The following is a 15,775-nucleotide window of genomic DNA, read 5'->3' as shown; positions in this document are numbered from 1 at the left end:
AAGCACCGTGGTGAGGGGGTCATGGGAAATGTCTCCAGTGTGTCTTAAACACACCTACTAAACAACTAAAAAAGTCTCCACAATGCGTTTTAAACACACATTAATGACTAACTACCTAAAAAAAAGTATTTTCTGCTCAACCTACAAGATTTAACAACTGCTGCTGCTGTTGTTGTTCTTCGGTTTCTCCTCCTCGACTGTATGTTTGTATACAGCGCGCAGGCTTGATGTGCATGCTCCGCCTCATCTGGAGGAGAAAGAGCACCACATATAGGCCTGGAATATGTACTACAGCGTTTCTACAGCTAGATGCGTTAGTCCATCATTACGGAGGAATTCCTGAAACGCTGCAATGGAAAACTAGCCACTAGCTAACTAGCTACCAGACCATCGTACTGCATTTCATTTGTACAGAAGGTCTGGAACTGCTGTAATTGGCAAACGTTCACTCACTTGGAGGCGGGTGTCTGTTGAAGTTTAAAACTATTGGATCTGCCCAGTGCCACTCTGGATCTGCCATAACCAATCGCAATAGCGTTTGGTCGTGACGTATGTCATACGCCGGGACCGGCCGAAAACTACGTTGCGCGCATGCGCAGGCTGTGTACACAAACAAAACAAGATGAAGCGTGAAGATGTCGGTCAACGATAGCTGCAGGTTTTGTTCATCTAATTTTAGAGTTCAAGGAACAATTACAAATTCTACATTAATATTCTATAGTAAGGACAGAGATAATGTTTGCAGTCAACTGTCGAGGCTGGGTCTTGTCATTGACAATACGTCGCTACTTCGATGTCATCGTTCTCAGCCACTTCCTCTGTTCGCTGATTGGTCATACAGAAATTTGTTCGGGCAAAATCCCACTAACAAGCCCCAGCCCCAGACTGACTACTGAAGGGAAAATGAAATTTGGGCGGAAGTAGGTGGGCGGGCGGAGCCAGGCTAATGGAAAACGGGGGGGAAATTATTTTTCGTCTGTGTGGACAGGGCCTAATTAAGTCTCCACAGTGTGTCTTAAACACACTTACTAACTAAACATCTTAAGTCTCCTCAGTGTGTCTTAAACACACCTACTAACTAAACATCTTAAGTCTCCACAGTGTGTCTTAAACACACCTACTAACTAAACATCTTAAGTCTCCACAGTGTGTCTTAAACACACCTACTAATTAGGGGTGCACAATAATTATCGGGCCTATAACAGAAATGATTACGTCATTCTGATAAGTCTGATATCATGACGAATAGCCCTGATAACATAGCTTATATAATTTCAGTGCCCCCACTATGATAACGCGAACTGATAGGTCTTATCGTGACCCTGAAAGTACACATCATCCAATCAATTACAATACATTTCACAGCTGCAAGCGTATATAGAAAATGTTTTTTTATTATTATGTTACACCTTTCCTGCTGTCGGCTCCCAGACCATAGTCGAGAGTACAGGGGAGACGTTCCCTCCAGGGTCGCTGTTCTCTCGGGGGTAACACCCTTCACTTTTTTACTATTGACAGGCTGCGTATTCTTAGTTTCACTAACTTTACAGTACACGTTTGCACAGTCACAACCGGACTCATTCATTACTTCACTAAACTGACACACGCTACCACTCGCTCTCCTTGCTCGTCTACTCACTCACACACAAACTGCCATTCCCGCGCACACACGCTACTCTCGTAACACTTATTATTGACAACTGTTAGCTGCACATTATAGGGCCCCGTCCTTCCATTCCCTGTTTTCTCAGTTAAACACAGAAATCAACTACATTTGTCCCAGTGTTTGTTAGATGTGAAATGAAGCCAAAAAATATGCTATCTTTCTCCGGTAACGCAGTCATTCGCAACGCCTTTCTTCTTCTTCGTTTCTTCTATTTGTCTGTAACTCATGCTCCAATCTTTTATCGATCAATGCGGATGTTGTGGATGCAACAGAATATATGATGCATCTCTGCAGCAACATTTAAGATGATCGCGATGAGTTCTGCCCATTCTGCCTCCGTTGCTGTCTGTGGTCAGACCAGAACACACCTGAGTGACAGGGGCCGTCCTTATCCCGCCCCTTGCAAGCCCGACCCCCTAAACCCCCCGTTGATTCTACTGATGTCTGAGCGTATGAACATATATATGTATGCATGTGTGTTATCGGTATTGGTATCGGCCTTTAGGAGCTGAAAGTTATCGGTTATCGGTAAAAAAAAAATGTTATCGTGCATCCCTACTACTAACTAAACAACTTTAGGCCCAGTCCACACAGAAACAATTTTTTTGTGAAAATGCAGAAGTCTTGTGCGTTTGGGCCGATTGTCCAGACGGATCCGGCGTTTTTGGTGCCCGAAAACACACTTTTTTGAAACAAGGTCCCAGGGTGAATAAGATAAAAAACGTCCCTATGCGTTTTCGTGTTTGGATTCGTGTGGACGCCTGATACACAAACGATGACGTCATCGCCCCCCCCCCCCACCAGCTGGCCAACGTTAGAGTTCTGTGCAATATTTTTGGTTTGATTTGTATTATTTTTGTAGTTTTAGATACAGCCCCTTGGTAAATGTAATTACTAATTGTACATTAAAAAGTATTTTCTTTGCAATCTAAAGGGTTTAACAACTGCTTGCATGTATACAGTATGCTAGTATACAGCGCGCGGGCTTGATGCGCATGCTCCGCCTCGTCTTCTTCTTTTATTGGTGGAGAGCCAGCGCCACACAGTGGCCTTCAATATGTACTACAGCAATTCTACTAGGGGTGGGAAAAATTATTGATTCTTCGATGCATCGCGATTCTCTCTAGAACGATTCTGTCTCAATGCAGAAAAATTTATAAATCGGAAACAAATTTTATAATAAAAAAAAAAAATATATATATATATATATATATATATATAGTTTTCTTTTTTAAAGTTTTATATTAAATTTGTTCGCCTGCTGCAGAGCGCTACAGAAAACTCCTTTCTGCCTGCGGGTTAATGATCATCACACAAGTAGGAAGTGATTAGCAAAGTAGCAAAGTCAGATGTACAGTATATATATATTTTTGAAAATCCTGCATGGAAATGTACATAAAAAATGAATGAATCGAGATGCATCGATAATCGTTTTATAATTGAATCGTTGACCTCTGAATCTGAATCGAATCATGAGGTGCCAAGAGATTCCCACCCCTAGTTTCTACAGCTAGATGCGTTTTTGCAAACGTTTTTTAAACATCTTAAGTCTCCACAGTGTGTCTTAAACAGACCTACTAACTAAACATCTTAAGTCTCCACAGTGTGTCTTAAACACACCTACTAACTAAACATTTTAAGAGGTGTCAAAAGTATTCACATTCATTACTCAGGTAGAAGTATAGATACTAGGGTTTAAGTATCAACTCAAGCTTTTTACTCAAGTAAAAGTGTAAAATAACTGGTTTCAAAACTACTTAATCCTCCTATTATGTTCAAATAAACTTACAACTTTGATGATTAGGGTAAATTTGACCCGAGCAATTTAAACATGCAGAAAATGATTGTAACTGAAAGTCTTAACCAAGTTTCTCTCTCAGCTACTTTAGGCCTTTCGTTTTCTTTCTGACCATCTTTATAGCCAAGTAAATACATGACTGCCCCAACCTCCCCTTATACATCAAGTATTGATTGTATAATGACTATTGTGAAATATGCAAATCACTGTACTATCTCATTCATTGACCTAAAATGAAAAACAAATTATGTTTTGGTGTTTGCAGGGCTTTATGTTGATATTAAAATATAGCAATGTATTTATTCTTAGTAAAAAATAACATAGTTCTAATGCAGGTGGTCTTGTATATGACTGCTGCTAGCATATCTGGTGGGGCCTGGAACCATCTAGATGACATCAGCTGCAGTCAGTCTACCCTGTCTTGTAACTGGGGATCAGCAGCTTTCCATTTGTGGATGTCATGTCAGTCCTTGGTGGTTGAGATATGACATGGGGGTATAATTGTGTTTGAGAAACCACAGGAGGGTCAAAATGCCTGGGTGGCTGTAGTCTCATCAGGAGGACACCCTCAAAGATCTGTGACAGAACCTCAGTGGCAACAAATATTTTCCTGTCTGGTGGTCATTTTCAAATTGTTAAGTTAGCCCCATCCCACATACTGCAAGAATGATCAGAGTTCTCGTGGTTATAAGTTTGCCCCACCCCCCATGCTGCGAGAATGATCAGAGTTGTTATGAGAACTCTCTTCTCTTCTCCTGCCACACAGGGAGCACAATGGAAACAAGCCTTCAGGCTTTATTGTGTCATCCCTGACTATTTATGGATTTTAATGATGACACAGAGTGCTGTTCATATTTTCTATTTTAAAAATGGTCAAATAAAATCAATCAATCAAATCAATCAACTGTCAGTAAGTTCTCGCGGGAAATATGTCCTGCCTCTCCCATTGCTTCTTGAACGATCAGAGATCTCGTGGGAACTGTTTTCTCCACCTCATCCTCATCCTCCTCATCCTCATCCTCCTCATCATCATCCGCTTATCCGGGGTTGCGTATAGCGGTCATATTGCGGTCAGGAGGGGCCCCGGGGGTCAGCAGGGGCCCCCGGGGTCAGGAGGGGAGGGGCCCCGGGGTCAGGAGGGGAGGGGCCCCGGGGGTCAGGAGGGGCCCCTGGGGTCAGGAGGGGAGGGGCCCCGGGGGTCAGGAGGGGAGGGGCCCCGGGGTCAGGAGGGGAGGGGCCCCGGGGTCAGGAGGGGCCCCGGGGGTCAGCAGGGGCCCCCGGGGTCAGGAGGGGAGGGGCCCCGGGGTCAGGAGGGGAGGGGCCCCGGGGGTCAGGAGGGGAGGGGCCCCGGGGTCAGGAGGGGAGGGGCCCCGGGGGTCAGGAGGGGAGGGGCCCCGGGGTCAGGAGGGGCCCCGGGGGTCAGGAGGGGCCCCGGGGGTCAGGAGGGGAGGGGCCCCGGGGGTCAGGAGGGGAGGGGCCCCGGGGTCAGGAGGGGAGGGGCCCCGGGGTCAGGAGGGGCCCCGGGGGTCAGCAGGGGCCCCCGGGGTCAGGAGGGGAGGGGCCCTGGGGTCAGGAGGGGAGGGGCCCCGGGGTCAGGAGGGGAGGGGCCCCGGGGGTCAGGAGGGGAGGGGCCCCGGGGTCAGGAGGGGAGGGGCCCCGGGGTCAGGAGGGGCCCCGGGGTCAGGAGGGGCCCCGGGGGTCAGCAGGGGCCCCCGGGGTCAGGAGGGGAGGGGCCCCGGGGTCAGGAGGGGAGGGGCCCCGGGGTCAGGAGGGGCCCCGGGGTCAGGAGGGGAGGGGCCCCGGGGGTCAGCAGGGGCCCCGGGGGTCAGGAGGGGAGGGGCCCCGGGGTCAGGAGGGGAGGGGCCCCGGGGGTCAGGAGGGGAGGGGCCCCGGGGTCAGGAGGGGAGGGGCCCCGGGGTCAGGAGGGGCCCCGGGGTCAGGAGGGGCCCCGGGGTCAGGAGGGGAGGGGCCCCGGGGTCAGGAGGGGAGGGGCCCCGGGGTCAGGAGGGGAGGGGCCCCGGGGGTCAGGAGGGGAGGGGCCCCGGGGTCAGGAGGGGAGGGGCCCCGGGGTCAGGAGGGGAGGGGCCCCGGGGTCAGGAGGGGCCCCGGGGGTCAGGAGGGGAGGGGCCCCGGGGGTCAGGAGGGGCCCCGGGGTCAGGAGGGGCCCCGGGGGTCAGGAGGGGCCCCGGGGGTCAGGAGGGGAGGGGCCCCGGGGTCAGGAGGGGCCCCGGGGGTCAGGAGGGGCCCCGGGGGTCAGGAGGGGCCCCGGGGTCAGGAGGGGCCCCGGGGGTCAGGAGGGGCCCCGGGGTCAGGAGGGGAGGGGCCCCGGGGTCAGGAGGGGAGGGACCCCGGGGGTCAGGAGGGGCCCCGGGGGTCAGCAGGGGCCCCGGGGGTCAGGAGGGGCCCCGGGGGTCAGGAGGGGCCCCGGGGTCAGGTCAGGTCTACAGGGCAGCTTGGACACCAGCCATACAGCACCTCGCCTTTGGGCTCTGCAAAGTCAGTGCCGACAACGCCCCCTACTCAGTGCATCAACACTGATGTTGTTCCCCGTCCTCTCGCTGCGTGAGGGGGCGTTAGAGAGTTGGCTGTATGCTACTCCCATCTAATTGCCGTCCTAATTATCCTGCAACCAACTGATCCCCTGCGCCAGAAGGCCCATCACATCACCCAGAGAGATGAGAAGCCTGACGCACGCTATTAGCATCAGCTCCTGTGGGCCAGCAACTAGAGAACCAATGAATAACACAAAAGAGATCTAAGAGGAAAACTTCTGGTGTGTTCCAGATGCCTCGTACACAAGTTGCGCTGCACATCATTTCCTGTCTCGTAGCACTGTGATTGTGTCATGTCATTGGCTAGTCATTGTTATTGTAAGCTACATTAGCCTCTTTAGCAAACCAGCTCGCAAACAAACAGAACTTTACATTGTATTGCACGCACAGCAAGACCGTGCAATGCTGTGCATATTTCAAAAGTAATTCATATAAATCCCTTAAACACCCAAGGATGCTTGCTTAAACCTACACTGCAACTTTTCCTTGCAGCAGCAGATTTTCCTGCTCTAAATGAAATTGGTCTGTGGCAGTGGCGGCTGGTGGTTTTTAAAGTCAGGGAGGAAGGACTGCGTGCTTGCGCACATTGGTTGCCATAAAATGTATACAAATCCACCAGTGGCAGCGTTGTACTTTGAAAGCTGGTGGGCAGCATGTCTTGGACTACAAGGGCAGAAGGAAAGGATGCAAAGCCAATTACTCAAATCAGGCCTACTCTTGATTTGTAAAACTAAATAAAAAAATCTGGGCCTATCATTGGGCCTATTTTTGCCCTCAATGATTGAAGCTTTTGGTTGTAATTTGGCTATGTTTATTTTCAGCAACAATTATTTTAAGAAAAATTAAGACAAGACCAAAGGTGATGCCATTTAAAATTCATCATGCTCTGAATCATTCACTAACATCCTTTCCACAATATCAAACAGAATGGTCAGAGTAACAAACAATTAAAAGAACAACAAGAACATCATTTCATCAACTATTGACATGGGCTGTAAGCCTAACATTGTTTGAGGCAAATGTGGATGTTTCAGAATGTTGGTCATGGTGGTAAGCCAATTAAGATTGATTTAAAGATCACGTCAATCCTCCTCGCTGTTTGTGTTGCAAAGATATCAGTGACCTGGTCATACCAAACAGGATCTTTTTAAAGTGATTTCAGAATAACGGCGCGTGTAGCTCCACGTTTTCGCCACCCTTTCAGACGGCTTGGTAACCCAACAGAGGAGTGTCGAAAAATAGGAAGGCTCAGCGCGTTTATTTCGGGACTTGGCCCAACTTTTGGCAGTGGAAACGCCAATATAAGCAAACCGAGCCGCACAAACCGCACCGCTCGGTGGAAACTAGGGATGCACGATAAGTTTTTTTTTCAACCGATACTGATAACCGATAACTTTTAGCTTCTAAAAGCCGATAGCGATACCGATTAGGGCTGGGTATCGCCACTGATTTCCCGAATCGATTCGATTCCGATTCACAAGGTCTGAATTCGATTTAATCTCCAAATCGATTCAATATTGATTCGGTTAGGGATATTACAATACCAATTTTGCTTGGATATGAAATAGATTCTCATAGAACTAATGCTGTAAATTGTACAAGGAACCCTCTAACCTGGTGCATTATTAAAAATATTAATGTTTACATTAAGAATTGACCCCAAAGCAGTAACGTTAATGTACTTTTTATTAAACATGACTGTCAGGCTGACATACACTTTGCTGTGATTGTCTCACAAAACTTTTCTGCAATCAACTACAGTAAATACAGTGTGTATCAGAAGATAAATGACCAAAAGAGACAAACAACCATAAATTAATAAGTTAAAGTAAACCAACAATCAGAAATTGAAAAGGCCTCTGAATTACCTTTGAAAATAGTGCAAGAAATCAGTTTTTTTTTTTTACATGTTAACAGTCTTGTAAAACCTCTGGACATTGTAAACTGTAAAGTCCATGAAACTAAAACCCCTTCATGACTGCTTTTTCACTTTTTGGAGATTGTAAGATTTTTCTGCAAGAAAAGGAGCTGATCTACATGTTGCGGAGTGAGGCAGCTCCTTTGTGCAGTAACAATATCGCCAGCGGTGAGAACTCTCTAAGAAGGGACACTGGTCCTGGGGATACAAAGATAGCGCTTTGCTTGGCGAGCCAAAAGGGGATACTCCCCTGCATGCACCCTCCACCAGGTCAGTGGGTTTCAGGGAACAGGTGTTACTTCCCTGTACCTGTTCACTTCTTCCTGTGCCTTTTCAGTCAGAGTTTTCTGTGGTACCGTGGCTTCTTTTGGCGTGTAGGCTGGCCCAAGGAGAGCCATCAATGCAGAAGAGTCCTTTGACCTCTTTGGTGGAGTAGGGGCATCTTCCACTTCAACAGGACCAAGGGAGTTGTCTTCCTGCTGTACAGGAACAGTTTCCTCAGCTCCATCACCATCAGACTCTTGCTGTTGAAAGATGAAAATATTCAGGAATAAACTTATTTGGAAAATCAATTGGGAACTCACTGGGGAATTAAATTGTTTAATAATGCTAAAACAAAGAAAAAGACTATTTAGAATGTATATTAATACTTTATACTTCTATAACATTAGACACCTCCACTTGCTCCAAGTCAGCAGCTTCAGTCATCAGTCTAGACGATGTGTCGTCACTGGCCTCATCAGACCTGAAAGGCAGGGCCTTGAAGCGAGGATCTAATGCTGACGCTACGGACAGCTTGTCCTTCAGGGCCACATATCTTAAAGAGATTTCACATATTTAAATCACTTTTATATCACTGCATTGGATGTACACATGCATGTAGCATGCATAGTTACACACACATGCATGCATAGACACACACACACCATGTATTTTAATATTTTATAATGTAAAATAACCAAGCACAGGGGTTACAAATTAGCCTTTGCTAGAAACCCATTGCATTGTCTTTTGTATTTTATAAACAAAGCTCAATGTATATTTTTCTGGCCATTATAACTCCACACACACACACACACACACACACACACACACACACACACACACACACACACACACACACACACACACACACACACACACACACACACACACACACACACACACACACACACACACACACACACACACACACACACAAAGTAAGCATACCTTGAATTCAAGTTGTTGTATGCAGCAGTCTTGAGGTCCTTAATCACTGTGGAGTCGTGGGGACACTGCTCATCTCCTCCAGCAGCTGTGCGCAATGGCGGCTAGAGTTGGGGACTTCTCTTCAGACGTTACCAGTGTGGCTGCCTTCATTGCCTCAAGAGCTTTCACCACATCTTCTGCGACCGTTATGTCAGCCTCTGTCAGAGTGCACAGATCGCTTTCGTTCCTGCGCACTTCAGGTGACAGCAGAGCTGCCGAGATCGCTGGTTGCTGCTCCAGGAAGCGTTTCAGCATCTCCAGCGCACTGTTCCACCGGTCACCACGTCACTCACCAGCTTATGTACAGATCAACCACCAGCTTATGTACAGATCAACCACCAGCTTATGTACAGATCAACCACCAGCTTATGTACAGATCAACCACCAGCTTATGTACAGATCAACCACCAGCTTATGTACAGATCAACCACCAGCTTATGTACAGATCAACCACCAGCTTATGTACAGATCAACCACCAGCTTATGTACAGGCAGATCAACCACCAGCTTATGTACAGATCAACCACCAGCTTATGTACAGATCAACCACCAGCTTATGTACAGGCAGATCAACCACCAGCTTATGTACAGATCAACCACCAGCTTATGTACAGGCAGATCCAGTATCCTTTGCTTCTCTTTGAGCTTGTGGCTTGCAGTAGTACTACGGTGAAAAAATGAAGCAATGCGCCTCACTCGGCCAAGCAAGCGCGCAACAGCTGGAACTTTGAGAGCTGCTTGTGAGGCTAAATTTACTGTGTGCGCGAAACAGCCGATGTGCAACAGCTCCATCAATTCCACAGCACGGACCATATTCGCAGCATTGTCAGTTACGATGGCTGGGTCTTTGTTTGTTAACTCCCACTCTTTTATCGCCGCAGACAACAGTTCAGCGAGATTACTCGCCGTGTGGCTAGTTTCAATTGCCCTAGTCTGTAAAACATGACATGAGTCCAGTCATCGTCGATATAGTGAGAAGTAATTGTCAGGTAGGAATCCATTGCTCTGGATGTCCAGCTGTCACAAGTGAGGGCGACTCTCTATGCCGATTATGTGAAGTTGCGCCGCTGTGTTTAACATACAGGTTTGGGATTGCCACTTCACTCAGATGTTTGCGTGTCGGTAAAACGTAGCGTGATTCTAGTATATTAATGAGGCTTCGGAAGCCATCATTTTCAACAACGCTGTACAGGCGTATATCCTTGCATATGAAAGTTGCGACAGCCTCAGTTATTTTCTGGGCACGTGGAGAATTGGATGCTAACTTAAACCCAAATGCCTGCTCCAGTTGGGTTTGTTTTTTCGGATCGGGCGTTTTTGCAGATTGCATATCTGGGTGATGTCTCTTTAAATGGTTTTGTAGATTTGTGGTATTTCCACAATATTTCACCTCCATTTTGCACAGCCTACATATGGCTTTGCTTTTGTCCAGCTCTTCTCTGTCTTCTGAGACTTCACGCATCCACGGGAAAAGGCTATATTAAAAGATTAATCTATATCAGAACATTCAAATGAAGATCGATTTTAAATCAGAAAATTGATTATTTGAACCCAGCCCTAATACAATAACCGATAACACACACACACACACATATACATATATAAGATCATGACCTAAGATCATGACATTGTCGCTCAGACATGTAGAATCAATCAACGGGGGTTTAGGGGGGCGGGATATGACGTAGGGTCGAGGTTCGCAGGACGGCCCCTGTCACTCAGGTGTGTTTTGGTCTGACCTTTTATATTCACAACAATGTGAAGGAGGATCTTCCTCCCTCTCCTCACTGGAGAGAACAGCGAGTAGGGCTCCACCTGCTACACCTAACCTGTTTGGACTAATGGCTGCTGTGCAGATTTAAGATCAGAACCAACAGAGAGAATGAGCACGAGGAAAGAAAGCCCATGAGAGCATCTAGTATCCAGGCGATAATTCACCACCACAAGAGCAAACAGAACAGGGCCTGCACCACTCCACCTCAGTGCACATGACCAAACGTCTCCCTCTCTCCCCTTATATGGCCCCTCAGGCTCTGGTATGCTAGGCTGCAGCTGGCCAGCATGAGAGCAACCAGCCCTCATGCTGCCACCTGACCCGTCTGTCACTAAACCCTTTTATGTAGACAGACATTTCCAGGGCGAAATGGCCACATGAAATGATAGCTACCGAGCAGAAGAGTTCATTAAGAATCTTAAATACAACTTTAAGAATGGTAACACAATCATAGCTGTTATTCAAGCGCTGCGATGCTTGTTAAAATAATGAACCAAAAATGTTTAAAAGAACATTGCGTTTGATAGATATTAATAATTGTTATATTTGTTAGACTTTGGTTATCTGATCCAATTACTTTACTAAGCATATCAACACCCAATGTCCTGGTGAAGCTAATGCATCAAGACAGATACATGTCTTCCCACCATACAGAACCGAAACACAGTCCACATGACCAGGGTGCTGTTCTCTGCTGCTCCACTCACCCAGCTGCTGAATTAGGAAGTGAAACTAAATAGAAACTCAGGATGATTTTCAGGCTAGCCACCAGGACACAGGATAGGGGCCTCACTGTATCCGCTTGTCATAATCATTGTCCCCCCCCATGATTACTGGCTGGGGGTGACGGGTGTGTGCCACTGAGCCTGTGCACCACACACAGGGCGGGGGAGGAGCAGGTGCCTGGACTGACAGAGCCATTACTAAACATGACCACTGCCGCGTAGCCACCTGTCCGGGAGGGGAAATGCATCATGTGTTGGCATCAAAATAGCATTGGCTTGTTTGGACCATCATTGTCTGGAAGCATTCGAGTCAATGATGTCTCAACAACACACCACTTGAGAACCTCACACACAACCAATGTCTACTAGCAGGCCGCATGATACCACCACGTCTCGATGGAAGTTGGCACGGCCACGCCTCGTCAACCAGAGTAGAGCGTTCCTCACAAACTAGGCCCTCTCCCACGCCTCAAGGTCCACTGGCCTGTGAGCTGCTAAATAAATGACACCCCCACACAGGAAATGATGCATCACCATAGCTTCTTCCCAGACGGTAAACCCAAGCACACTCCTGTCTCAGAGCTGCAGCCCTCCGGGCTCCTCCAGAGGCTGGCTGCCCACACATCAAACAGGCCCAGCAGGAAGCAGGCCCTTTGTTTGTCCGTGTTGTATGTGCCCCCATCATTTCCCAGGCTCACTCCACAATGGAGGCCGGGCTGAAAAAGTAGGAGGACAAGAGGGAGCAGGAGGAGGGGGGAGAGAGGAAGAAAAGAGTGAGAGAGAGGGGGGTGGCGGAAGAAAAGGGGACAGTGGACAGGCCAAGAAACAGAAGAGAGCAGGAATGCTCCCGCTTTGTTATGCGAGCTAAACAGAGCCATATCTATTCCAGTCCCCAGTTTGTTCATTGATTCCCTCAAGCCCCTACTCTAGGCGACGGCAGGAGTATCTAGGCCTGTGTGCTCTCATAGAGCTAACTCAGCGCTGTGTAGCCAACACACTCGCACTCACGCACAAGTTGGCCAACTTCCTTCCTCTCCATTACGATTAGGGCTGCGTGTGAAGTAACTCCAGCGCCTCAGACGCTGCATCACGTTCTTCTCCCACACGGTCAGGAGAACGTGGGTGTCATTTGCTGGCGTGACGGCGGGTGTGCGGGGGAGGGAGGGCGAGTGTTCACACAATACCCCACCCAGTTAGTCAACGTGGAGCAACACTATCCCCGTCACATAAAGGCGAGTGGCAGGGAGAGAATAATGGCGCTGGATCTCAGTAGTCAACAGCTGACCGACCCAGGCTTTAGAGTGGTGCTGAGGCCTCGTGGTGGGCTGTTTCTACACAACATGGTGTTGTCATGGGGCGAGGCTGAAGGCCCTCGTGGGACAAGGAAATCCAACCCACACTTAAAGGACAATTCTGGTATTTGGAACATTGAGCCCCTTTCTGGTTTGTCTAGGATGGAATAGAGTGGTTGACAGCGAAATGTTTACTATTGGTCCTGTCTCGGGTATTTGGCTGATTTCGAATCGCCCCTACCAGCTTCAGAATGGCTGGCTACGGCTAACAAACCTGTCCTTAAAACAACCCTAAACATTTGTTTTCAGGAATGTGCAACTCACCGAGCGGTTAGTGGTGTTCATTTCCGTTGCAATGGGCCAAATAAAAACACAACAGAAACTGTATTTCGCTACAATACTTGATTTGGAACATTAAGGAACACCACTAACCAAACGGTGTCAACCTCTATTTCATCCTAGACAAACCAGAAATGGGCCTCAATGTTCAAAATACCAGAATTGTCCTTCAAGATGGAACCCATCACCGGATAAGAGAAAAAAATATACAAATTAAAAAAGTTAAAAAATGACTTTTTAGGACAGGCTCTTGGAACAGAAGACAAAATCTGGATGAGATGTGCAACGGAAAGTGAATGACCAATTATTTGGGTAGAATTCCATCTCCTATATTAAAACAATGAAGTGCGCCATCAGTGAGAAAACATCCTCAAACACAATAGGAAAATGTTTTACACTAAAGTAATGATCCTAAAAATGACATCAACATCTGCTGAGCACAGAGGAAAAAGCTGCTTAGCAAAGGGACAACAGCGCCGTGACACCAGAGCCCTCATGCAGCCACGGCATCTAGAGCAACGATAAGGGGTTCAGGATAATCACCTCACTGTTCACTGGGCTGCCCATCAGCAGCACATATGACCAGATTCATCTGGTGGAGGAGCTAGAGGAGGAGGAGGAGAATAATGGTGCCACTGTGAGACTCTTGTTAATGTACGACCACAGATTACCAGGAACTGTGACCACATGTCCTCGTATTTGCAGTCTAACAGCCATCAGTTCATATCTGAGTGAAGCATCAGACTGAGTGATGGATGTAGAACACAATGATTCAGCTTTAGCGCAATCAGCAGATGGAAATAATAGGTCTGCATATTACGGCCTCTGTCTGTCTGTGTCTGTGGTACAGGGTGGTAGTTGGTACAGTCACGGCAGGAGGTAACAATGATATTATGAAGTTAAAGATAATGCTTCATGGAATGGTTACACCCTTACCACAAGAAGACTAACAATATTATCATACCATCAATGTCATGGTGGCCCTTAAAGAGGAGCCTCAGGCTATTGTAGAGTAGGCTCTGAGAATAAACATTGCCTACATGACTAAAGTGCATGAATAAGTCTGCTTGAGTCCAATAGTTTACCAGAAGGTATTTTTGTTGGAGCATCCACCCCAGAGCGAAACAAGAACGTGTTCCATGATACAATGTGTTTAGTAGACACATTGTTCTTCTGACAAACTCAAGATACATGTCAACATTATAAAGTACTGTATCAGTACAATGTATCATGGAAATGGCATTGTATCATAAACGGATACTGGGAGGGCCCAGTATCTGTTAACTGTTAAAAGTAGGGTGCTCTGCCAGCATGCAGAAATTTCAGACATCGTCCTCACAAGGCTCCTTCTAATTAAAAGCTTCTCAGCCAAAAGTAGTTTTATTTCTGAAAGGTCGAAACAACAATAGCTCTTCTGTATCGACCAGGAGGAATACATGGATTGCAATTAATAGATTGGTTTCAAGATGGGAAGAAAACATATCTTTTGTGTGAGAAAGACTTAGAACGGTTTCGTCTGTCTGTCTGTCTGTCTGTCTACTACTTGAGATGGGCTTGTGTGCTAAAATCAACAGACCAAAACATAAGGGGTACAGGAAGCAAGACGACAACCTCACACAAAGGGGTGCAGACAATCGTTGGCCCATATACACCCCACTAATATTTGACAGTGGTGGGAGAGATGCGTGCCTATCAGAGAGCCCCGTCCACAAGAACGATGATGAATGCATCAAAACATCCAAGAGGAGCCTGTATGAAATTACCATGGCGTGGGAAATTACCACCATGTCTTCTAGATCACGACGGCGTGGAGACGCAAACAAACGTTACCTTATATTTCACTCATCATTGTGATCTTGTATTAAATGCAGCGCATCGTTTTAATGCCCTTGTGTTTCCCTCTAATGTGGGATGACCGAGTCGTGACTACGGAGGTCCCGGAGACAGACCCGGAGAGTGAAGACAGACCCGGAGAGTGAAGACAGACCCGGAGAGTGAAGACAGACCCGGAGCGGACCCAGAGACGGACCTGGTGACGGAGACTGTCCCGGAGACGGTCACTGAGACTGACCCAGAGACAGGCCCGGAGACGGACCGGGAGACGGACCGGGAGACGGACCGGGAGACAGACCCAGACCCGGAGACAGGACCGGGGACGGACCCGGTCCCAGAGACTGCGTGTTGTAGCCTTCAACCTGAACCAACACAGCTTGTGTCTTGTCCTCCATCAGTATGTAACAAAAGACGGACACTTACCTTAATTCGGACGGATCTTGTTATCCACTTGTTACAATGTCCAAATGACATCAATGGCCCGTTTGTTTTCCAGATCCCCCGCTAGCAAGACGAGAGGCTGCTCCACCAGGAGGACGTCAGCTCCACCAGGAGGTCTTCAGCCCGCTGGAGGCTCCCCGCCGAGCACAGCAGAGGTGACGTCTTCAAACAGCTGTTTCCAAAATG

At 47.7% G+C, this 15,775-nt stretch overlaps 1 protein-coding gene and 1 long non-coding RNA gene across 3 annotated transcripts in view; both read right to left on the bottom strand.

Moving 5' to 3' along the window:
• The window catches only part of pkig (protein kinase (cAMP-dependent, catalytic) inhibitor gamma), a 28,522-nt gene extending 12,799 nt beyond the window's left edge, over positions 1-15,723 (bottom strand). For both annotated transcript variants that reach the window (XM_084479645.1, XM_084479646.1), the window contains exon 1: positions 15,572-15,723. The gene's annotated coding sequence lies outside the window, so the exon portion shown is untranslated. The remainder of the gene's footprint in view (positions 1-15,571) is intronic.
• Positions 7,857-14,117, bottom strand: LOC311359515. The gene is made up of 3 exons (XR_014638244.1): positions 9,147-14,117; positions 8,610-8,751; positions 7,857-8,458 (listed from the first exon to the last, which is right to left on the bottom strand). It is a non-coding gene; the product is annotated as an uncharacterized lncRNA (long non-coding RNA).
• Positions 15,724-15,775: the final 52 nt, after the last annotated feature.

Source organism: Micromesistius poutassou (genome assembly GCF_964030765.1).
Source record: "Micromesistius poutassou genome assembly, chromosome: 15".
NCBI lineage: Eukaryota > Metazoa > Chordata > Actinopteri > Gadiformes > Gadidae > Micromesistius > Micromesistius poutassou.
The sequence above is the reverse complement of the archived record's forward strand: the minus strand, read 5'-3'. Positions and strand labels throughout refer to the sequence as shown.